Source organism: Bos grunniens, chromosome 28, assembly GCF_055505025.1.
Source record: "Bos grunniens cultivar Pamir isolate PY7600 chromosome 28, Bosgru_T2T1.0, whole genome shotgun sequence".
Lineage (NCBI taxonomy): Eukaryota > Metazoa > Chordata > Mammalia > Artiodactyla > Bovidae > Bos > Bos grunniens.
Window position 1 is genome coordinate 33,259,957 of NC_141192.1, and position 25,525 is coordinate 33,285,481.

Genomic DNA, 25,525 nt, shown 5'->3' on the forward strand with positions numbered 1-25,525 from the left:
ACATTCTGGCCAGTCAGTGGGGGATCTGCTGGAAGCCAGGTGTCTGGTGTTGACCTGATGTGCCCGTCATTTCCAAGGACCAGTTTGCAGATCTAGATCAAATTCCCCTGATTAGGCCTAACCAAAAATGCCCTCTGCCTGACAGATTGGGTCAAATTGATTTGGAATATGTTACTTCTGATGTGCATACCTCCCTTCTTCCCTAGATGTGGTTTTGGAACCGAAGAGCTTGGCACCTGGAGCAGAGCAGAGGTGGGCCTGTGAAGGTCCTGGCACGTGCATACGTGCTCAGCTGTGTCCAGCTCTTTGTGACCCCATTGACTACAGCCCGCCAAGCTCCTCAGTCCATGGAATTTTTCAGGCAGGAATACTGGAGTGGGTTGCCATTTCCTGCTCCAGGGGATCTCTTCATTCCAGTGATCAAACTCAAGTCTCCTGTGTCTCCTGCATGGGCAGGTGGATTCTTTACCACTGAGCCACCTGAGAAGCCCAAAGTTCTTGGCAGAAGGCCCCAATGCCAGGCTAGATCTGACTGTTCTTGGAAACAAAAGCCCACAGTAGCTCTCATCAATTGCCTCCTGCCAGTTTGCTTTAGAGCATCCAATCTTTTGCCACAGCAGCTCCTTTTTTCTTCCCCATGTTGTTCCTTGTGTGCCCTCTGCGGGCTGGTCATTGAAGTCCATGGTGGTGCAGCCTACCCAAGCTGTGCAGGGAAGAGAAAACTCTAAACCTCTGGGAACAGTTCCAAGTCACTCCTCAGCAGGACCAAATCTGGGAGTGGGTCTCCACCTACTCACACAGCTCTCTGGCCTCCATCCCAAGGAACATACCAGGAGAGCAACTTGCAGACTGGCTTGAAAGCACTCCCCCTCCAAGACTCTCCTCAGCCTGACCTTGATAGTCCTTAGCCACACTTGTAGGATTTGGCTTGGCCATGCTTATCCCAAGCCACGGAACAGGGGACCCAAGTTGTAATCTCCAGATGGGAGTCTCGGGAAAGAAAGATTCTGCAGCCTGCACACGCTGAGCCTCATGCCCGGCAGTAGCAGGCACTCTCAAGTGAAAAGGACGTCCCCTTTGCTGGACCAACACCAGCACTCAGCACTTGGAAGCTTATCAAGCCTTTTAGATGAACTCTTGTCAGCCAAAGACATTTAAGAAAAGGTACAACCCTTCCTGAATGTGGATGCATGGGAACAGAAGCCACCAGAAACTCCAGAAGCAGCCCTCAGCAAAGAAAAATTTCAGGCTCTTATTGACATGCTGCCAAGCTGACCAAGGTCTCAGACTTAGGAGGAAGAAAGAAACTTTCTCCTGACCCTCTTTCAGACCTTCTTTCTTGGGATACAGGGCCATCGTGATAGAAAAAAAGGAATAAGCAACACTTAGTGTTTGGGAAACACATGTAGGCAAGAAGACCCATCTTTGACTTGAAAGCCTGAAAGGCTTGTTTCCCCTTTGTCCTGTTGCCTCCTTGAGTGTTTCCCAGCTCCATCTGGATTCTGAGGAAGCTTGGACACCAGGAGAGGCAGCCTTCCTGAAGTGTTAGTGAAATCTCACATTGTAATGACAAATGTGGCCCAGCTCTTCTGTCTGCACCATCCCTGAACTGGAACCATAACAAGAAGATGAGATATAAGAAGGAGTTGTTCACATGTGTTACTTTTCTGGCAAGATTGGAAGGCACATCTGAAATGTGCTTGGTGTATAGAAGAGGAGGGAATGTGATGTGACTTGAACATTCAGGTCTAGGAACGTGAGCTCTTTTCATGGTGGTGAATGTCAGATCTGGCAACTGGAAGCAACTTAAACCTCTAACTAGTAATGAGTGCTTCAGAGCTTCAGTCCTTAATACACTGGAGACTTCGCATATTATTTTCCCCTGGAGCATTTTCAATATTAAAAAAAATGGCAGGAGAAGGTACAATAACATCTCCAACCCATTACTCTGGAAAGGCTGGGAACCTCACTTTCCTTCGCTTTAGTATGTTTGAATGTATGGGCCTGCATACGTACCTGGAATTTTTCGTTATGGATTTAAAAAAAAAGTCTGTATTCTGACTCTTTGTGGTCTTCCTTCAACAGACCCTGTTCCCTTCCTTTGAAAAGGATACATAGGATTTTCAAGTTGTATGTGACATTCCATTGATTCCACAAGTGTATCTTTGAATTCACTGTGACATCTTTGTTGTGCTTTGGTTCATTCATACTACTCTGTCCCATCTTTCCAGTTCTCCTAATTGGTAATTACATATATATCTACCTCTATTTTCATTTGACAGGAAGACTGTTAGGTGGCTACACATGGTGAGACTGTTAGGTGCCTCTGGAAAAGGGTCTGAGTGTGGTAGCCTCATGACAAATGGGGCTTGAGATTTGGAATGGGACTCCTTGTGGAAAGGATTGTGTATTTCAATATAGTGGGAGGAAGACTACATCAAGGGTGGCGAGAAACACTCAGATCTTGTGTTGGCAGGACTTCTGCAGGCTGTAGATAGAGCAAAGGGCTATTGTTTAACCCCTTTTGGGTCCAGTGACACCCACATAGTCATGTGATGGCCTGTGCAGAAGTAAATCTGCATGCTCTTGGGATACCCTGGATGCTGTGCACATCAAAGCCTCTGCTCTGGGACGTCGCTGGTGGTCCAGTGGTTGGGACTGCATGCTTCCACTGCAGGGAGCCTGGATTTGATCCCTGGTTGGGGAACTAAGATCCCATGAGCTGCATGGTGAAGCCAAAATATAAAAGCCTCTGCTCTGACAAGCAGCCTACCACTTGAGTTGTCCAGTTGGGAGGTGGTAGAGGTCTGGCAGTCAGTGCTTTGGCAAGAGAAACAATCTAATCAGAAGTTTCAGGAAAGTTTATCAACAAAAACGTCCACCTTCTTGAGGCAAGACTGTCCTGATCCACAAGATGGTCTCATCACTTCCCAATCTCTGGCACCTGAGGACAAAGGACTAGAATCTGGATGTCTTCAAGACATTCTCCTGAGACTTGAAGACAGCTTCTGGTCCTGTTGGCAGCCATCCACAGGTACCACCTGATAACCATCTTTAGAGTGGGCAGAAAATCAAACACACAAAAAAAGGAAAGCAGCCAGAATGACCATTTGGCCTCTGGAGCCATGATTAAGACATAGATCCTGGACCAGCTTGGGGGTTTTATGCCTTCACAAATGCTATAGTTGAGGCCCTCCTTCTGCAAAGGAAGTTATTGTGCTCATGCTTGAAGCTTTCTACTCAAGTAACTCCTTGTGCTGTAAGTAAATAAGTCCTAGATGCATTTGAGGGTGGAGAGCAACCTACTGTTTGGGAAGAGTCATGTGCTTCCACAAAACATATGTTTAGTTAAAATAATGGTGTTTTGCCAATGGTGTTTTTGTTGGGCATTCTGCCAGATGTACAGCAAAACAAGCACACTCACATCAGCATTATTTTAACTAATTAACTTTAATTAAGAGCCGGTGCAATTATTTGCATTCCAAATTCTAAATAGTCTTAATTTTCTTCATCTTAGTCCATATTTTTGAGTTTCATAAACCTGAGTGGCGAAAGAATATACTAAAGTTGGTAATATGTATGTGTTTTAATTTTTGAATCGCCAGGAGTTCAAACTGAATTGAAATGTTGGCATGGTAGTATTTTTCATCCAAATCATTCCTTTCAAACACAGCTGTGTCATCGGTCATCTGAGTTGCTGCATCCCCCTTTTCTTTTTAAACACACAATTTAAGAAATATTAGTTGTCACTTCAGGTCTGTATTTTGTTTTCATGTTGGTATAACGAGATCTGTCTTGGATGCTGTGGGGCTATCATGGTACTTCCCACCTTATTTAAATTGTCTTTTTCTTCTCACAAGTTGTTGAGTCACACCCTTCTTTTCTGCACTTGTGGTTTTCTGATACTCCCAGACCAGAGAAGGAATAACCAGCTACAGATGGTGAGTTTCTCTTTCCTTCAACTATTAAACAGTTATATCTTATTCCCCTTTAGGGGGATATTGTCAGAGAACATTGTTTTATAGATTATGTTGTATTTGTATGGGATGGGCTATTCTTAGCCACATATTCAGTGCTGTGTTGGGCATGTGTTGCTGGAATTCATGGAGAAAATATGACCCAGGTCAACCTGGGAGATGAACCTAGGTAATTGAATCACCTCACCCATCCCCCAGCCTTGTGCTTGAAATGTGCATTCTGCTTGATTCCCCAAGAGGTAGGCTTAACAAGGACACACTTTTGAGACAGCAAGGTGCTGTTGGCACCTGTGGACAGGATAGCTGACTGAACTGTTAAGGCTTCTATTTAATGTTTTTAAAGATTCTGGCATACAGGTGGGAAATCATCTTGTGGCTGCCCAAGATGAGCCTCAGAAGTAAATTCCTTTGCTTGTTAAACATCTGCCTACCTATCTAGTGTGGTTTTCCCATTTCTTCAATCTCTGTGGCATGTGAGTAACGGCCTGGGTTTCACTTTACACGCAGGAAGCTCCTGAGTAGTTGAGATCCAAGAGCATGATTGGGTAGACCCTGGCCTTATCATTCACCCATAGTATTCAAGTATCATGATCGCACCCTCAAATGAAATGATTTAGAAATGGAACGCAGTGGGTCTCTGAAGATGCCAAGGGAAATGTGTAGCGTACACAGGGAAGTTAGGCTGTTCGTTTTGGAAAGAGCATACCTGAACCTAATCCCGAGGAACCCAGAGTCACAGCTTGCAACTGGAAGCAAACTGTTTGAGTATGTGAAAATTAGAGAGTCCTGAAACAAAATTTAGGTGAAAGGATGATAGCAGCTTCAGAAGTATCTGATACTTCTGGTACTTAAGGCCTCTGAACTTGTTTTTCATTTAATTAACACTTGCCTCATGGGATTCCTTCAAGATCATAAATTTTGGATGAGGGTTTATGGTAGGAAGTGGTTGAAATAGATAGGAGTGGAACATCTTGTGCTTCCAGAAATTGAACAACTGGCCAGCAGTTTCTGTGTGATCCAGGTAGTTCCCCCAACATGGATTCATCAGCTCATCAAGCGATAAGTTTGCATCAGCATCTGGGCTTTGTTGTTGGATCATCTAAATGACTTGATGCAAAGTATAAGTGACCACTAAGATTGCAGTGACAGGCTTTATCGGGCTGTGTTTCTGCAGTAAATTGGGTAAAAAGATTGGGAGTGGCTTGGGCATTTTCTTGAGACAGAAAATGAAGTTGTTAGCCCTGTTGCCCATCAAATGCTTCTCTATCAAAAGTCTTAATTAAAGTTGGCACTGTAAATGTACAGAATGACACATAAATTTTCAAATATCTTTAGTTGATAAAAATATGTGTTTTCCAGGAGACCAAGTTTGGAATTTTGAATTGGTTTGGTTCTTTTTTGTTGTTTTTATTGTTTTGTTTTCAGTTTTAAGTGGTTAATTTCTGTTGAGTTGATGGAAATAATTAAGAAACAATGCTCAGTAAGAATAGAAGAGAGTTTATTTTTGCCAAACTGAAAACTAGACCCCAGAAGACACAAGTTCCAGATTCACTTGAATTGTCTTCCCCTGGATTACAAAATGGAGGAGGCTTATCAAGGCAAAATCTGCAGCGTTGTACTTAGTTCCATGAGTTATTTCTAAAGAGTTACCATTGGAGCTGGCAAGAAATAAGGGTGGTATAAGTATTGTATTATAAGTAAGTATTGGTTGAGGTCTGAAACCCTTCCTACTCGCAGAGGGAGACCTTGAGACCGTAAGTTTGCAGCTGGCAGCTGCTAGCAGTCCTCTTCTTTTTCTTCTTTTTTTGAAGGGCTAGTTTGTGTCCTGGAGTTTGATACAGTTCAGGAAATTCAGGATCTCAGTGATACAGGAACATGTGTGGAACCACAACCATCATGGCCATCTGGCTCCAGTTGGAATGCCTGAAACACAGATCTATACTTTTTCGTAACAAAGAACAAACATCAGATATGATGGAGTATGTCACTTCAAAGTTTGAAATGAGAAAGACTAGCATGTACCCAGCTAGCAGCATGACCTCGCTGTCTTCAAAGGGAAACTCATCCTCCAAGGAGTACCAGCCTGGGCATCATCAGAAGGGGGACGTTTGTCCTTATCTTGAAAGTAGGTATTGAAAACAATCTAATAAAGGGAGTCTGTGTTTTTTTTTTTTTTTAATAGTTCAAGCAGATGTGCAATGTACATATAACAGGCCATAAGAGAAGTTTTTCTGATTAGCAAAGTATAAGGACTTTCCCATGAGTCAGTTGGAGAAGGAAATAGCAGCTCACTCCAGTGTTTTTGCCTGGAGAATCCTGTGGACAGAGGAGCTTGGTGGTCTACAGTCCATGGGGTCTGCAGAGAGTCAGACATGACTGAACAACTAACGTGTATCAGTATGTGAAAAATTCTTCCATCAATTTAGTGATAACCTGTTTTTCTATGGCTTTGCATTTCATTTGCATGTAATTCTGTGGATTGTTTCTTAACGGTTGGTAGATCCCAACAGTGTTGACTCTCATTTTTTCTGATAGGCATATGTCAAGCTCCCAGTGTCCCATTCAGTTAAAAATGGAATGTAATCTCCGGACTTAGAAGTTTCCCACTTGACATAAAGACAGCAGCTAGGCTGGCACCATTGTTTTGTGTCTATATGGAATCTGCTCCCCCCCAAGACTTTTCCCCTTTTCTGCTCAGCAGGCTGACTCCCAGGAGGACTGTGAAGAAGGAGGCTTGTGTGGAGGCCATATCAAAAGTACACTCTGTAAGCAGTGCTTCAAAAGAACCCCTACCCTGGTAAAACTACCAGAGAGCAACTGGCCTGAGAACTTGGCATTCTAGAAAACAGAATTCAGGTAAACTTGAATGTTCTAATTCATTCTCTGTACACATCCAGAAGCAGTCTGGGCTAAGAAATCTGGAGTCAGTCTTTTAGGTCTGGAAATTTGCTTATAAGTGTTAGCCTTATGGTGTCATGCGATGTGAAGAATTAAGTAAAGACAGCCAACACGTGAAAGCGACGTACTAGGAAAAGGGTCTGAGATGAGAGTTTTGTATCGGTTGAACGCCCAATATGCAGTCTGCTACAGGGACTTCAGTTTTGAGGGCACTCTAGAGAGAGGTGCTGCTGTTCAGGTGCTTGAGACGACAGTGACTCCAGTCTTGGCAACGGTTGTTCATCCCTTGGGAAAACATGGCCAGAGTGAGCTGAGTGGCTCTAGGCCCATTCCAGAGGATGGTGAGAAAGAAAAGTCCATGAAACAAGGAAACACGAGGCTTGGTTGTGCCATGGAGTTTGGTCCTTTATTGCTTGCCTTCAGAGAACTGCCTGTGCTGAAGACTTCCTCTCTGGTCAGGTAGGAAAGGAGTAATTAAAGAAAAGAGCGTTTGAGCACAAGGCCTGGGATGTTACAGCATATCAGTAAAGATTGACTGTCTTTCCCCAGAAATTTTTTCTTGGTTTATCAAATTATGCACACACAACATTCAGAAATGACTGGAGAAATGGACACATGTTGTTCTTTGGTCTTCAGTAGTGAGGAAGCAAGGATATTGTTTCACTATTGAAGTCAGTGGCACACGTTTCAAAGATGGGGATTGGGTACATCAGAGTGTCCTGACCTAGAAGGGACGGTGGCCTGTATCCACTAAGATGTAACTAACTGTAGATGAACATTTCCCAGGCAGCACGGGGTTTTAATTATTGTTATCTGGGTTTAGTGAATTTTTGACAGGGGCTTTTGCCCCAATGTCTTGTGTGTTATGAAACAGTACTGCCTGAGGTGACTGAAGAGAGACAGAGAAACATTATTCAGGCATAAGTGGGGCAAAAACCCAAAACAGAACAAGTAAGAATAAGGGGAGAAAGAAATGGAGACTGAAGCTGAAAGAGAGGAAAACAGACAGAGACAGGTAGAAAGAGGGAGTAGAGATGGAGACAAAAAGTCTGATACAGCAACTGGCTGCTTTGATGGTAAGAGAAATCGAGACAGAGAGGGTCTGCTAGCGAACTCATTCTGACTGTGGGAAAGCACACATTGTCTCCACCGTCACAGGTCTCGACCTTGGATACCAAGAGAAAGACTAAAGAAAAAATTATTATTTTCATTGATGCAGATTGTGTATTTTCTGAAATTCTGTTCTCTTATTCTAAGGTGAAAGTATTCTTTGGATAGTTATATAAAGTATATATTACTAATATCCATGGATATAATACAGATCTCAGACCTTTGAATCATTACTATTTCCATTGGGGGCAGATGGGCCATACTGGGTTTTCACTAGTTTCCTGGCTTGTTTGTTCTGTTGTAAATCACTGCAGTACATCTTGGAAATAGGTAAACTTGATAAGCTGTAGGTTAAATGAGAGCTAGATCATGACCGTTCTCTAGTTTTAGCTGAGGAACTGGCAGTGTTGCATGTTCTGGCTCTTGAACCTGAGCGGGAGCTGTGGCTTGAACTTGCTCTGGTGCTATAGTGGGCAGTAGAGGCTCTAGGTCTCGAGATGTTTTCAGAGCTTGTTCTGGAGTTGGTGCTGTAGCTCCACGAAGAGAAAATATCATCAATAGGACTGCTTTTCCACGTGTCTCAGGAAACTTCTCACTGTCAATAATTGAAGTTTCAGTCCAAGATGCCATCTATCACCAGGCAGTCCTCCCAGACTACAGTCCAGGGGAAGAGTGATCTGAGCCTCCTCACTGCTCCTGGTCCAGTTCCAGCCTTGGGAGGCTCTGCTCTGTGTGGCCCAGCCCCTTTCTCTCCCCATTTGTCCCCCTCACACACCCTGAGTCCTCCTCACTATCCCCCTCTGCCTCAGTGGGCTCCAGGTGCTCAGGTTGTGCCCAGAGAAGGCAGGCTTGGTGTGCCAGGTCTGAGTCAGGTATGCTGAGTTCTATGTAAGCCAGTAGCATCTTCAGGGGGGGAAATTATGGGGAGGGTGGAAGTCCTCAGGGTAAAGGTGCCCAGGATGGAAAGATGAACCTGGAGGTTGTTATGCAGGCAGCAGAGTCAGAGGCCAGGCATTTCCTTCCACACTGCTCTCTCAGGACAGCACTGGTTGTGATGTCTAGTGTGACTGTCTGACTCCAAACTAGAATGGAAGCCCTGGAGGGCAGGACTGCTGTCTGCCTGATACATTAAATGTTGGGTGTTCCTAGAAAAGCACCTGCCTCTAGTGAGCCTTCTTCTATATTTGAAGAGTGAGACCAACCAGCCCCATCATATGCGTCTGAGTGGCCTGCGTTCCCACTGCTCGCCTCCAGTGGTCCTTGCTCTTATTCACCCAGGACACAGAACCCTTACTGGAATCACAAATCACCTTTTAAAATGGGAAAACAGCTCAGCCCAAATCCACAAGGACAGTGGCAAATGAGGTAGAGATTTCCTCAAGGGGAATAAATAAATGATCAGTTAGCACAACCACAGACCTTTCCGTGGGGCCAGGTCCCTAGAAATCACTTTCCATGAAGGACCCACTTGGTCTCCACAAGCACCCCACGAGGCTGGTCCTCCCTTTACCCTAGTGTGTAGAGGATCAAACAGGCTCAGAGAGGTGAAGTGACATTCCAAAACCTCTCAGCTAGGAGGTGGCTGAGTCCCCAGTGTCCCACGGGGGGCATAGTGCTCACCTTGTAAAGAGAAGGTCCAGCACCTGCTGGAGGCTGGCAAAAGCCCTGTAGATGCCCAGGAATGTGGGGAGATGGGAGGGGTCCCTGCCCAGGAAGGCAGGCACCAGGTTCCCCATCAGCGTCTCCATCCTGCCTCCCTGGATACTCCATGGCATGCAGGTCTCATTCCTGTCCTCTGTGGACACATATTCACAGCAGAGACATCTGGAATGGCCTACTCTACAATATTTCAAAGAAGCTTAATTTAGGCTTGCTTCTGGGAACTACTCTGATCCATAACATGGTAACTGGCAAGACCTTATCCCAAATTAGTCTCTTGAAATATTACAGCAGCGCTCCTTTGTAAGGTATAATTCATTTTTTCTTTTTGGTTTTTCCTTTTGATTGTGGTCTCTAGGATTAATGTAGCTTCCAAATAATTTGCAGTGCCTGTGGATACTTGCTGGGTTATGCTAGAGGCAAAAGCAGGCCCATCGTCTCTTGGAAGGTATTGTTGTTCAGTCACTAAGTCATGTCCGACTCTTTGTGACCCCATGGACTACAGCATTCTAGGCTTCCCTGTCCTTCGCTGTCTTCTGGGGTTTGCTCTAACTCTGGTCCATTGAGTCAGTGATGCTGTCTAACCATCTCATCCTCTGCCACCTTCTCCTCAGGGTCTTTTCCAATGAGTCTGCTCTTCACATTAGGTGGCCTAAGTATGGGAGCTTCAGCTTCAGCATCAGTCCTACCAGTGAATATTCAGGACTGATTTCCTTTAGGATGGACTGCTTTGATCCCTTGCAGTCCAAGGGACTCTCAAGAGTCTTCTCCAGCACCACAGTTCAAAAGCATCAATTTTTCGGCACTCAGCCTTCTTTATGGTTCAACTCTCACATCTGTACGTGATTTCTGGAAAAACCATAGCTTTGACCTGGAAAAACCTATATAAACCTTTGTCTGCAAAGTAATGTCTCTGCTTTTTTAATATGCTATCTAAGTTTGTCATAGCTTTCCTTCCAGGGAGCAAGTGTCTTTTAATTTCATGGCTGCAGTCACTGCAATGATTTTGGAACCCAAGAAAATAAAATCTGTCACTGTTTCCACTTTTATCCCTTCTTCTTGCCACAAAGTGATGGGCTGGATACCATGATCTTTTTTGAACGTTGAGTTTTAAGCCAGCTTTTTCACTTTCCTCTTTCACCCTCATCACGAGACTGTTAATTACTCTTCACTTTCTGCCATTAGAGTGGTATCATATGCATATCTGAAGTTGTTTATATTTCAGGGTGTTAAGCAGCCCAAATCTGGGGGTAAATTTCTTAAGGAGGGCTTTAATTTTATCTGAGCTGCCTGGTATTTTGAGACGTTGACCTGCAGGAGAAGTGACCGTCTTGTGGCTTGAGAACTGCTTTTCCTTTGCTGCCTTTCTTTGCAGCTTGGTCAGTTGACTAGTTGCCTTTTTATTATGAGTTTTGCCCTTTTGGTGACCTGGGCAGTGCATTATGGCCAATCATGAGGGCTTATGGACTGCTTGTAATAGTGACAGGATTTAAGAAGCAGGCTTTAAGTCTTTACTGTTTCAAGTGAGGAGCCCCCTCTCTTTCCAGGTTGCCCCGTGGGCATGCTCTTCGGAGAATATATAGCAAGTGTCTTTGTGTCTGTTTACTCACTTCCCTTCAGTGAGTGGTAAGGCTCTTTTGGAGCAATGGTTTCTGCCTCCTGGTCTGAGCTCCCTGGGGATAGGGCTTTTGCTTCAACAGTCTTTTTAAGGGTTACCAACATACCCATTGCATTGCCTACCTTGGTCCGTGGTGCTGCTTCCATTGGTAAACAGTTCTATACCTGGCTCAGCAGAAGGTTGGTAGCTTAAGTCGGTCTGCTGGAGAATACTAGCTTGATGACATGTAGGCAGTCATGCTCTTGGGATTGTGTAGCATTAATCTGGAGCAGTGTGACTGGATTTAGGGCTGAACTGACCTGAGGTTTTACATTGGAATTGTCTAAGGGAATGGCTTAGTATTGGGTTGGCCAAAAAGTTCCTTAAGTTTTTTAAGTAAAAAGACACATTTTTTATTTTCACCAAGAACTTTATTGAACAATGTATTTACTGTTTTGTTCCAATACCTATTGTCTTTTTTCAGGCAAATTTATAATTTCATCTTCCCAAAACTTTTATCTTTTTGAACAAATAACTGTTTTAAGGTGCCTTTTACAGTCTTCCAGGGAATTGAAATTTTTTCCATTAAGAGAATTTTGGAAAGACTAAAATAAATGGACATCTGAAGGTCCAATGTCTGGTGAATACAGCAGATGCGTCAGAACTTCCTAGCTAAGCTGTGACAGTTTTTCCTGGTCATCAAAGAAACATGTGGTCTTGCGTCACCCTGGTGGAAGATTATGCCTTTTCTGTTGTTGAACTCCAGATGCTTTTCATTGAGTGCTGCCTTAGTTGATCTTACTGGAAAAGTACTTCCTGGAATTAATCGTTTGGTTTTCCGAAGGAACTCGTAATAGAGGACTCCCTGCCAGTCCCACCATATACACAGCATCACTTTCTTTGGTGCGGTTGGCGGTGGTTCATTTTGCTTGCCTTAGCAACTCTTCCATTCCACATTGTTTTGCCATATTCCCTTTTTATTGCCAATCACAATTTGTTTTTAAAATGTTTTCATTATGTTTTAGTAGAGAATCACATGCAGAAATACAGTAATTAAGATTTTTTTTTGCTTATGTTGAACCCAAACATCAAAGCAATTAAGGTGGTACAAATAATTTTCTGTGCTTGATTTGGAAATTTTGAGTATTTTGGCTAATTCATGTGTGGTGTAATGTTGGTTGTTCTCAGTTCATGTCCCGATTTGATTGCTGTCAACCTCAGCTGGTCTACCTGACCGTGGAGCATCATCCAGTGAGAAACTTTGCAGATCACTTTGGACACATTCAGTCAGTCACAGCACCTTTTCCATACACCACACACATCTTTTTTTTGCTTTTCAGTTGAGTTTTTACCTTTCTTGAAATAATAAAACATAATATGATAGAAATGCTTTTTTCTTCCATTTTCAATATTAAAATGGATACACAAAAATTCACCAGATTTAGCAAGTTTTTTTTTTTTTTTAATGCAGCTGTCACAATACAGTCTAACAAAATTGTTTTAAGTGAAGTTGAAGATAACTCAGTGCTACTATAGCCATTTTGTGGAAAAGACCAATGAACCTTTTGGCCAAGCCAGTACTTTCCCATTCTCCCAGAAGCCAGCCAGTAGTCCCCTTTTTGTTCCAATAAAGAAAGGACATGCTGAGGGACATACACAGTGGGAGTTGCCCCAGGGTAAACTACTCAGCTTCTTGAAGTGTGTCACAAATAGCTGGTACAGCTCAAAGGCAGAGGGGCTATCCTTTAACAGTCTGTTCTAGTTGTTTTGAAGAATAGGCAATGCATGGAGGGATATTCCCCATAGTTTGTATTAATACCCCAAGACATGCCTTGTCTCTCCTGGACATACAATTTGAAAGGTTCCTTTAAGTCTGATAATTCCAAAGCTGGGGCTGAGACTGACTTTGTTTTTGTTGTTTCAAAGGCTGTTTGAAACTTACTTTAATCCAAGTAAGGGGCTCAGGATCATGTCCCTTTAAAGATTAACAGAGGGGCTTTCTTTGAGCCCCTATTTCTGGATCCGATCCATAGCCAGCAGAACCCTGCCATTCCCAGAAAGCCCCTCAGATGTCTGCCAGTCTTGGGTGTTCCCAACCCTGGAGTTACCTGTTTTCTCTCAGGCAGAAGATGCTGCTGTCCTTGGGAAACAGCAAAGCCTAGATGCACGGCTTGTTGATTCAATATTTGGGTCTTCTGGGGAGACCTTATGTCCACTCTTGGCCAAATAGTTGAGGTTTCTGATGATATCAGTATTTTGCAGACACTTAACCACGTGTAGGGCTTGCTATGAGTAAATTGTCCACATTTTGGAATAAGAGTCCTTATCTAGTATTAAGTTTCTAAAGTCCCTAGCCAACATTTCCCTCAAAGAAGGTGGGGGAATTTTTTCAGTTGGAGGATAATTAAAATTATTTAATTGCTTTACAGTGCTGTACAACAAGGTGAATTAGCTGTATGTATACATAAACCCCTTCCCTCCCCTACCATCCCACCCATCTAGGTTACCACAGAACACTGAGTTGAGATTCCTAAACTATACAGCGGGTTCCCACTAGCTGTTTATTTTGTACATGAAAATGCTCACATGTCAGTCCCAATCTCCCACTTCATTCCCACCACCATTTCTACACATTCATTCTCTACATCTGCATCTCTGTTCCTGCCCTGCAACTAGGTTCATCTATACAATTTAGATCTAGACTCCACATATATGTGTTAATATATGATGTTTGTTTTTCTTACTTCACTCTGTATGACAGACTCTAGGTTCATCCACATTTTCTATAAAGGACCCAGTTTTCTTCCTTTTTGTGAGTAATATTCCACTGTATATGTACACCACATCTTCTTTATCCATTCATCTGTTGATAGATGTCTAGGTGTTTCCATGTCTTGGCTATGTAGATAGTGCTGCAGTGAACACTGGGGTACGTGTGTCTTTTTGAATCATGGTTTTCTCAGGGTATATGCCCAGTGGTGGGATTGCTGGGTCGTACGGTAGTTCTCTTTTTAGTTTTAGGAATCTCCATGCTGTTCTCCATGTGGCTGTATCAGTTTACACTCACACTAATGGTGCAAGAGGTTCCCTGGTCTCCACACCCTGCCTAGCATTTGTACATTTTTTTTGACGGAGGCTGTTTTGACGGGTGTGAATTGATACCTCCTTGTAGTTTCGATCCGCATTTCTCTAATAGTGAAAGGTGAGCATCTTTTCATGTATCTCTTGGCACCTTTATATCTTCTTTGCAGAGATGTCCATTTAGGTTTCCCACTGATATTTTGATTGGATTATTTGTTTTTTTTCATACTGAGCTCCATGAGATGTTTGTATATTAATCACTTGTCAGCTGCTTTGTTTGCAGATATTTTCTCCCATTAGGAGGGCTGCCTTTTGGTCCCATTTATGGTTTCCTTTGCGGTGCAGAAACTTCTAAGTTTAAATAGATCCATTTGTTTATATTTTTATTTTCATTACTCTAGGAGGTGAGTCTAAAAAGCTTGGTCTGGTTTAGTTAAAAATATTCCTCCCATGTTTTCCTATAAATGTTTTATAGTGTCTAGAAGGCAATGGCACCCCACTCCAGTACTCTTGCCTGGAAAATCCCCTTGATGGAAGCCCTGGTAGGCTGCAGTCCGTGGCGTCGCAAAGAGTCTGACACGACTGAGCGACTTCACTTTCATTTCTCACTTTCATTCATTGGAGAAGGAAATGGCAACCCACTCCAGTGTTCTTGCCTGGAGAATCCCAGGGACGGGGGAGCCTGGTGGGCTGCCGTCTGTGGGGTTGCATAGAGTTGGACACGACTGAAGTGACTTAGCAGCAGCAGTCTTACATTTAGGTCTTTAATCCATTTTGAGTTTATTTTTTTGTATGGAATTAGGGAGTGTCTGAATTCATTCTTTTACATGTATCTCTCCAGTTTTCCCAGCACCACTTATTCAAGAAACTGTCTTTTCTTGCCTCCTTGGTGATAGATTCCGTTCAGTTAACTCCTCAGTCGTGTCTGACTTGGCAACCCCATGGACCGCAGCACACCAGGCCTTCCTGTTCATCACCAACTCCTGGAATTTACTCAAACTCACGTCCATTGAGTCAGTGATGCCATCCAACCATCTCATCCTCTGTCATCCCCTTCTCTTCCTGCCTTCAATCTTTCCCAGCATCAGAGTCTTTTCAAATGAGTCAGTTCTTCACATCAGGTGGCCAAAGTATTGGAGTTTTAGCTTCAACATCAGTCCTTCCAATGAATATTCAGGACTGATTTCCTTTAGGATGGACTAGTGTGAATTCCTTGCAGTCCAAGGGACTCTCAAGAATCTTCTCCAACACCACAGTTCAAAAGCATCAACTCTTCAGCATTGCTGCTGCTGCTGCTAAGTCGCTTCAGTCGTGTCCGACTCTGTGCGACCCCATAGACAGCAGCCCACCAGGTTCCCTCGTCCCTGGGATTCTCCAGGCAAGAACACTGGAGTGGGTTGCCATTTCCTTCTCCAATGCATGAAAGTGAAAAGTGAAAGTGAAGTCGCTCAGTCGTGTCCAACTCTGTGGACCCCATGGACTACAGCCCACCAGGCTCCTCCATCCATGGGATTTTCCAGGCAAGAGTACTGGAGTGGGGTGCCGTTGCCTTCTCCGCTTCAGCATCGAGCCTTCCTTATAGTCCAACTCTCATATCCATACATGACTACTGGAAAAAACATAGTCTTCACTAGATGGACCTTTGTTGGCAAAGTAATGTCTTTGCTTTTTAATATGCTGTCTAAGTTGGTCATAACTTTTCTTCCAAGGAGTAAGAATCTTTTAATTTCATGGTTGCAGTCACCACCTGCAGTGATTTTGGAGCCCCCCAGAATAAAGTCTGTCAGTGTTTACCCATCTATTTGCCATGAAGTGATGGCACCAGATGCCATGATCTTAGTTTTCTGAATGTTGAGTTTTAAGCCAACCTTGTCACTCTGTTTCACTTTCATCAAGAGGCTCTTCAGCTCTTCTTCGCTTTCTGCCATAAGGGTGGTGTCATCTGCATATCTGAGGTTATTGATATTTCTCCCAGCAATCTTGGTTCCAGCTTGTGCTTCTTCCAGCCCAGCGTTTCTCATGATGTATTCTGCATATAAGTTAAATAAGCAGAGTGACAATATACAGCCTTGACGAACTCCTTTCCCTATTTGGAACCAGTCTGTTGTTCCATGTCCAGTTCCAACTGTTGCTTCCTGACCTGCATACAGGTTTCTCAAGAGGCAGGTCAGGTGGTCTGGTGTTCCCATCTCTTTCAGAATTTTCCACAGTTTATTGTGATCCACACAGTCAAAGGCTTTGGCATAATCAATAAAGCAGAAATAGATTTTTTCTGGAACTCTCTTACTTTTTTGATAATCCAACGAATGTTGGCAATTTGATCTCTGGTTCCTCTGCCTTTTCTAAAATCAGCTTGAACATCTGAAAGTTCACAGTTCACGTATTGTTGAAGCCTGGCTTGGAGAATTTTGAGCATTACTTTACTAGCGTGTGAGATGAGTGCAATTGTGTGGTAGTTTGAGCATTGTGTGGTTTTATCTCTGGGTTTTCTGTCCTGTTCCTTTGATCTGTATTTCTGTTTTTTTTTTTTTTTTTGCCAGTTCCATACTTTTCTTAATCCTGTTGTTTTGTAGTACAGTCTGAAGTTGTCTGATTCCTCCAGCTCCATTTTTCTTTCTCAAGATAGCTTTGGCTATTTGAGGTCTTTTGTGTTTCCTCCCATACAGATGTTAAAGAGCTTCCATACAAAGGGTAAAGGGTGGCGCTAGTGGTGAAGAACCCACCTGCCCATGCAGGAAACTTAAGAGTCGCGGGTTTGAACCCTCGGTCGGGAAGATACCCTAGAGGAGGGCATGGCAACCCACTCCAGTATTCTTGCTTGGAAAATTCCATGGACAGAGGAGCCTGTCGGGCTACAGTCCATAGGATCACAAAGAGTTGAACACAACTTAAGCAGCTTAGCACTCATGCACAGATGGTAAAATTTTGGGGTCTAATTCTGTGATAAATGCCATTGGTAATTTGAAAGGGATTGCATTGAATCTGTAGGGTGCTTGGTATGGTATAGTCATTTTCACAATATTGATTCTTCCAATCCAGGAGCATGATATTTGTGTCATCTTTGATTTCTTTCATCAGTGTCTTATAATTTTCTGAGTACTGTTCTTTTACCTTCTTAGGTAGGTTTATATCTAGGTATTTTATTCTTTCTGTTGTGATGGTAAATGGAATTGTTTCCTTAATTTCACTTCTGATTTTTCATTGTTAGTGTATGGGAATGCAAGATCTTCTGTGCATTAATTTTTAAAAAATTTTATATATTTTCCCTTTCTTCTTTCCCTCTCCTTAGTCAGGTTTTTAATTTGTTTGTCTGTATCAGATCTTAGTTGTGTCATGTGGGATCTTTCTTTGCAGTGCACAGACTCTCCAGTTGTGGCACTCAGGCTTAGTTGCTCCATAGTATGTGGGATCTTAGTTCCCCAACCAGGGATTAAACTCATGTCCCCTGCATTGCAAGGCAGATTCTTAACCACTGGACCACCGGGGAAGGCCCCTATGCATTAATTTTATATCCTGCAACTTTAACAGATTCATTGATTAGCTCTAGTTTTTTGGAGACATGTTTAGGATTTTCTATGTATAGTATCATGTCATCTGCAAACAGTGACAGTTTTACTTCTTTGCCAATATGGATTCCTTTTATTTCTTTTTTCTGTCTGATTACTATGACTAAGACTTCAAAAACTATGTTGAATAATAGCAGGAGTGGACATCCTTGTCTTGTTCCTGATCTTAGAGAAAATGCTTCCAGGTTTTCACTGTTGACAATGAGGTTTGCTTTGGGTTTCTTGTATATGGCCTGTTTTATATTGAAGTAGGTTCCCTCTATGCCCATTTTCTGGAGAGTTCTTATCATAAATGGGTGTTGAAATTTGTCAAAGCCTTTTTTTTTCATCTGTTGAGATGATCATATGATTTTTATTCTTTACTTTGTTAGTATGGTGTATCACATTGATTGATTGGTATATTGAAGAATCCTTGCATCCTTGGGATCAATCCCATTTGCTCATGGTGTGTGATCCTTTTAATGCGTTGTTGGATTCTGATTACTAGTATTTGTTCAAGATTTTTACATCAGTATTCATCAGTAATATTGGTCTGTAATTTTGTTTTTTGTGTGATGTCTTTGTTTTTGGTATCAGGGTGATGGTGGCCTTGTAAAAGGAGTTTGAGATTGTTCCTTCCTCCACAATATTTTGGAAGACTTTGTGAAGGATAGATGTTAGCTCTCGTCTAAGTGTCTGATAGAAATCGCCTGTAAAGCCATCTAGTGACTTTGATTTATTGGAAGTTTTAAAATTGCAGTTTAACTTTCATTACTGTGTTCAGTCTGTTTGTATTTTCTATTTCTTCCTGGGAGCAGAATTTGCGTCTTCTCACAATTAGGGCACCTAAGGAGATGGGATCAAGACCATCCCCATGGAAAAGAAATGCAAAAAAGCAAAATGGCTGTCTGGGGAGGCCTTACATAGCTGTGAAAAGAAGAGAAGCGAAAAGCAAAGGAGAAAAGGAAAGATATAAGCATGTGAATGCAGAGTTCCAAAGAATAGCAAAAAGAGATAAGAAAGCCTTCCTCAGCAATCAGTGCAAAGAAATAGAGGAAGACAACAGAATGGGGAAGACTAGAGATCTCTTCAGGAAAATTAGAGATACCAAGGGGACATTTCATGAAAAATGGTCTCGATAAAGGACAGAAATGGTATAGACCTAACAGAAACAGAAGATATTAAGAAGAGGTGGCAAAAATACACAGAAGAACTGTAGAAAAAAGATCTTCATGACCCAGATAATCACAATGGTGTGATCACTAACCTAGAGCCAGACACCCTGTGGGCCTTAGAAAGCATCACTATGAACAAAGCTAGTAGAGGTGATGGCATTCCAGTTGAGCTATTTCAAATCCTGAAAGATGATGCTGTGAAAGTGCTGCACTCAATATGCCAGCAAATTTGGAAAACTCAGCAGTGGCCACAGGACTGGAAAAGGTCAGTTTTCGTTCCAATCCCAAAGAGAGGCAATGTCAAAGAATGCTCAAACTACTGCACAGTTGCACTCATCTCACATGCTAGTAAAGTAATGCTCAAAATTCTCCAAGCCAGGCTTCAGCAATACGTGAACCGTGAGCTTCCAGATGTTCAAGCTGGTTTCAGAAAAGCAGAGGAACCAGAGATCAAATTGCTAACATCCTCTGGATCATGGAAAAAGCAAGAGAGTTCCCAGAAAAACATCTATTTCTGCTTTATTGACTATGCCAAAGCCTTTGACTGTGTGGATCACAATAAACTGTGGAAAATTCTGAAAGAGATGGGAATACCAGACCACCTGACCTGCCTCTTGAGAAACCTATATGCAGGTCAGGAAGCAACAGTTAGAATTGGACATGGAATAACAGACTGGTTCCAAATAGGAAAAGGAGTACATCAAGGCTGTATATTGTCACCCTGCTTATTTAACTTCTATGCAGAGTACATCATGAGAAACGCTGGACTGGAAGAAACACAAGCTGGAATCAAGATTGCCAGGAGAAATATCAATAACCTCAGATATGCAGATGACACCACCCTTATGGCAGAAAGTGAAGAGGAACTCAAAAGCCTCTTGATGAAAGTGAAAGAGGAGAGTGAAAAAGTTGGCTTAAAGCTCAACATTCAGAAAACGAAGATCATGGCATCAAGATCATGAAGTGATTGTCCCATCACTTCATGGGAAATAGATGGGGAAACAGTGGAAACAGGGTCAGACTTTATTTTTTTGGGCTCCAAAATCACTGCAGATGGTGACTGCAGCCATGAAATTAAAAGACGCTTACTCCTTGGAAGGAAAGTTATGACCAACCTAGATAGCATATTCAAAAGCAGAGACATTACTTTGCCAACAAAGGTCCATCTAGGCAAGGCTATGGTTTTCCAGCAGTCATGTGTGGATGTGAGAGTTGGATTGTGAAGAAGGCTGAGAGCCAAAGAATTGATGCTTTTGAACTGTGGTGTTGGAGAAGACTCTTGAGAGTCCCTTGGACTGCAAGGAGATCCAACCAGTCCATTCTGAAGGAGATCAGCCCTGGCATTTCTTTGGAAGGAATGATGCTAAAGCTGAAAGTCCAGTACTTTGGCCACCTCATGCGAAGAGTTGACTCATTGGAAAAGACTCTGATGCTGGGAGGGATTGGGGGCAGGAGGAGAAGGGGACGACAGAGGATGAGATGGCTGGATGGCATCACTGACTCGATGGACGTGAGTCTGAGTGAACTCCGGGAGTTGGTGATGGACAGGGAGGCCTGGCGTGCTGCGATTCATGGGGTTGCAAAGAGTCAGACATGACTGAGTGACTGAACTGAACTGAACTGAAGGAGATGGGGTGTGGTGGGGGGGCCTCAGACACCTAAGGGGACAGGAGGAGTCCCAGCGTGACCTGGTAGGATGTGAGAAGGAAGAATAGAAGTGGGGAAAGTGGAGGTAGGACTGGACTGGTGCCCGAGTGGGGGCTGGGGGAGGGGAGAGGATCGGTGGCGCCTACTCATAAGGCTTGGAGGGGCATATTCAAAAGGAGCAGATCATTGCAGATGAGGAGGGACCTTCGAGGGATCAGAGGATAAGGTGATCAGTATTTCCACCAGCTGCTTGGGGCCTGGTGAGCCTGTTGAGGATCCTGGGTCTGAGCGGTTCCCCCTAAGGCCTCGTCTGGCCATGTGGATCCTGTGCCATCCTCCAGGGCCTATTCTAAGCCTCGCCTCTGCCAAAACCTCCTCTGGCCATGCTGGTCCATGTGGGCTGAGTGCTGCTCCCTCCAAGGCCTCCCCCAGCTGTGCGGGCCCTAGCTGGCCTGCATGGGCATGTGTGATCTGAACCAACTCCAGGAACAGATGCTGGTACAGAGGTGGGGCTGACACTACCTGGAGGTTTTGGAAGCCTACTTGGGAGGTGAGGGTAGGCTGTAGCTCACCTCTGGGGCAAGGACACTGTTAGAGGAGGTACCAGGGAATTAAAAAATTTTTATTATTTATTTAGTTTGCTGTTGTGGTTTTGTTGTTTCATTTTTACTTATGTATTTTATTTATTTTTGGCTGCATGCAGGCTTTTTCTAGTTGCAAGTAGGGGCTACTTTGTTGTGGTGCTCAGGCTTCTCATTATGGTAGCTCAGCAGTTGGGGCTCGTGGGTGCTAGAGTGCTCTGCAGCATGTGGAATCTTCCCAGGCCAGGGATTGAACCCGTGTCCACCACAAAGCAGGCAGATTCCCAACCACTGGACCACCAGGAAAGTCCTATTGTTTCATTTTTATGGTTATTTTTTTTCTAATATATTAGTTTTAAAGTTTTTATTTTATTTTTTATTCTTTGTTATTCTGCTCTTTTCTGTTTTTTATTGTTGTTAGCGTCTTGTAAGGTCATGGTTCTCAGGCCAGGAGTTGGGCCTGAGCTTCTATGGTCAGAGTGCCTAGTCCAAGGTAGGGGAGTTCTTAAATCCTGGAGTCAGGACTATCCAACCATACTGTTGGGCCACCTGTTTTTCTGGGTCCTGCCATTCAGAAGCAAATAGATGTAGTGATTTTCCTGCAATAAGAATGCAGAGGGGAAAAAAAACAAACATCCTTCAAGTTCAAAATTGAGAACTAGCTGTATTCTTCCAGAATAGTTGTGAGCAGAATGTGTGGATTAGGTACCACAGGGACAAATCTTGGACTGTTTCATTCATAGCCGTTAAGCTGTAGAAAAATTGATACTCTGATGAGTTTGGCTTTTTGACTTGAAGAATAGGGTTGTTATATGGGGACCTGCAAAGTTTAATTGATCCTTTTTCCAAAAACTTAAAAAAAATGTCTGAATTCTCTTTTGGGCCTCTTGCCTCAGAGGATATTGTTTTAGATTCTGTGTCCCAGGGGCCCTTTCTAATGGGAGTTGTGTTGGTCATGCATTTTTGGTCTTCCCTGGGGTGCCATCAGCCCACACTTCAGCGTTACGTTTTCGTAGACTTTGTGGGGAATGAGCCCTGTCTTGTTGGGGTGTCCATGAGTTTGTATGCTTAAAATGTGCTCTGATGGGACCCTGACATCAGGCTGTTCTGGTGAAAAAGTTACTTAAGCATTTAATTTACAATGGAGAGAGTGGTCTAAAAGAAAGATCGACCATGCTGGCATAAATAAGATACTGTGTTTCAGGGTGAGATCCCCTAATTGGCATTCTAGATGTTGTAAGAAAGAACAGTTTTGTACTTCTCCAGAAACTCCTGTGACCAGAATGGATTCAGATGTTTTCTGTGCTGCCTTGGTGTTTACCAGAGAGTATGCTTCACTCATTTATCAGGAAATCAATTTATCCCCTACTGTCAAAGTTACTTGGGGCTCCTGTTGGGAAATTGGAATTGGATGCCTCAAGTCCAGGGGAGCCCCGAGCCTCCTTATTTATCATCAGAGTATTACTGTCTTTCTGTTACGTAGAGAGGAAACACCATCCTCATGTAATAACATATGAGAGGCTCCTGTCTTTTGTTTTCCTCATTTTTGGCCCAGGGCGGTCTTTTTTCCAATCCCATTCCTGCATGCAGTAAGCACCTTGCTCCCTCCCCAGCGGTGGCTTTCCTTTCTTCAGGTTACTTACTTTCTGGGAATCCAGAGCTGCTGCCAGAGAAGTGGGATTCCATTTTGCTTCATCTTCCTTCTGTCACTGTTCCCGGTTTTTGAACATTTTAAAAGCAACATCTACCAATTGAGAAAAAGTTGTTCCAAACGCACCATCTATTTTTTGTAATTTTCTTCTTATATCTGGGATACTTTGCCTAGTAAAGGTCATGTTTCCCATTCTTATATTTTGGGGGACCTTGGGGTCTGCATCAGTGTAGCATCTGCAAGCTTGATACATTCTTTATAGAATCCCTCATGGATCCTCATTGGGTTTTTTTGTGTATCTCCTGAATTTTGTTTAATCTCTTTCCGTATCCCTTGCATTGCAGGGCAGGTTCTTAACTGGATACCCAGGAGTCCCTACCATCTCTTTCTTAGTCATAGGCCCACAGCTATATTTTGCCCATTTAAGATATACCCCAAAGGGCTTTCCATAGGGCAGATGGAGTATTTCCTTTATTTACAAGTTCAAGAGAAACCAAAAACAAAAGGCACAAATTCCAATGCCAGAAGAACAGAAAAATTCCATCATGAATTAACTTGTTCACAAATCAAGTAGATTTCTATAGTCCTCCCCCTACAGGGTACCCCAATCAAATGCAAGGCAAATTGGGTTTTCCCTTACAGGAAAAGCCTCAATTGAGTGTGTGTGGGGGTGGGGGAGGGACATGTTCCCAGTTGTATACACTGGAGTGATTTACCTTACTGTATGGAACTTGTCACCTCCCAAATTTGATTCCTTGTTCTATCTGTCAAGCACTGAAGTAGCTGGTGCCACTTCAGGGAATTTTCAAGGGAAGATCCTCAGCATAAGTGATCCTGGCAGCCGCTAGCTAGGATCTTACCCCAAAACCCCAACCGAGGCCACTGGACCACAAGCGACATGGCTACTGGCTGTCTCACCAAAATTTATCACAAGTCCAAGCTTGTCCTGCTTGCGGCATGACAGGCCAGCAAATTGGGGGACAAGTTGTTGGGGCAAGGAATAACGACTTTATTCAGAAAGCCAGGAGACTGAGAAGATGGCAGACTAGTGTCTCAAAGAACCATATTCCCCTAGTCAGAATTCAGACTTCTTTTATACCAGGAAGGGGAGAGGGAAGGTGGTGGGTGTTTGGTTGTGCTCACTTCTTGGTGCAGAAATCCTTTTTTTTTTTCAGCTGTCTGTATAGGTCAAGTCATGGTCAGGTCCAAGTGTTCTGTCAACCTTCAACAAAACAAATATTCTCTGTTCTACAGCTTGTTTATCTAAAAGTATAGTATTCTTAAAGGTAACAGTCAGAGAAGGGGTTCAAAGAGAGCATCCCACTGATGTTAAACCAGGCTTATGTGGTGCCTGCTGGGTGGCTGGTGTGGGGCTGGGCCAGAGGTCGCTTCTGCCCTCGTTGCCTCTCCAGGTAGCACACAGACAGCCAGTACTGGCCACAGGTGCCACTGTGCTAGAGCTTTCATGAACCATGGTGGCTGCCTCAGGGTTGTAATAGAGGTGGTCATGGCCTGGGCAAGGCTTGTGCAGTTGGATGCAGGGAGTCCACAATGGGAGTGCTACCAGGAGTGAGGGGAGGCCGGAAAATGTGGGTGTTTGCCCTCCCAAGCTCAGGGAGGAGAGGAAATGGCCCTGGAGGTGATAATGCTGTTGCTTGCATGTCTGGCCTGCTGGCTCCTATCAAGCCCTCCTCGATGCAGGGCTGCATGTGCCTGGAGAGGTGGGCTGGCTGGGGCTGCCCCTCTATCATCTAGGATTTGACCCCCTGAGATGGCCCCCTCCACCCCAGTGCAGGGGCGATTTGGCACTGAGGCCTGGGACTCAAGATACTGGCCTCTGCCCGCCCACAACCAGGCATCTGCTACTGGGCAGTGTGAACCTTACAGCCTGGTTGCTGTCCAGACCCCTGCAGTTCTCTTGCAGGATGTAACAGGTAGAGTGGATGTACAGCTGTTAATGTGAGACCTTTAGTATGAGATCCTTAGTGTAATGGTTAGAGGTCCTGCTCCACCAACAGGCAGCCCTGCAGTGGTCCTTTGTGGAAGAGAGTGTGGTGAGAGACAGATCACAGCCTTCTCCTTGGGACCCTCTGTCCAGTGGGTAAGCTGGGGGGCTTGGGGACAGGCTGAAAGCTGTCTTTCAAGGCTCAAGAGCCCTCACCACAGCCATCCACTGGCCGGGCCCAGGCCTTGAAGCAGCAGTGCACTTGTCCCCTATCCTACTTCTATGACCTAATGGTGACAGTAGTCTCCATGGAGTGTACGGACACTGTCTTCAGGTAACATCTTCAACAAGCTTCAGTTTCTCTGTTTACGTTTCAAAATTTGGTATAGCTTAGATCAGTTGTCTATCCCTGGGAGGTGGCCAGAGGTCAAGGTTGCAAGGACACTGTACATCATTACTTCAGGTCCACCTCTGTGGTTGGGGTTATTCTCAAAGAGCAAGTGTTGTAAGCTGGGAATTAACCTGATTGGTGTTTGTTACAACATGAGTCCCTGTTGATCCCATACAAGTGATTCTGTCCATTTTAAATGAAAAGCCAAAGGGCAGGCTGGGTCCTGGGTGCTTGGCTCCCTTAGTGATGACAGCTGGGTAGGATCTGG

At 43.8% G+C, this 25,525-nt stretch overlaps 2 long non-coding RNA genes across 3 annotated transcripts in view; both read left to right on the top strand.

Annotated features, from left to right (window-relative positions):
* The window catches only part of LOC147343115 (uncharacterized), a 107,750-nt gene that overhangs the window by 35,373 nt on the left and 46,852 nt on the right, over positions 1-25,525 (top strand). Inside the window, exon 3 of one of the 2 annotated variants that reach the window (XR_015156668.1) lies at positions 207-3,574. The exons of the other annotated variant lie outside the window; for it this stretch is intronic. This is a non-coding gene — a long non-coding RNA (uncharacterized LOC147343115). Of the gene's footprint in view, positions 1-206; positions 3,575-25,525 lie in introns of those variants that run through there. 2 annotated transcript variants of the gene reach the window in all.
* Positions 5,789-8,202, top strand: LOC147343116 (uncharacterized). Its single transcript, XR_015156670.1, has 2 exons — positions 5,789-6,102; positions 6,679-8,202. It is a non-coding gene; the product is annotated as an uncharacterized LOC147343116 (long non-coding RNA).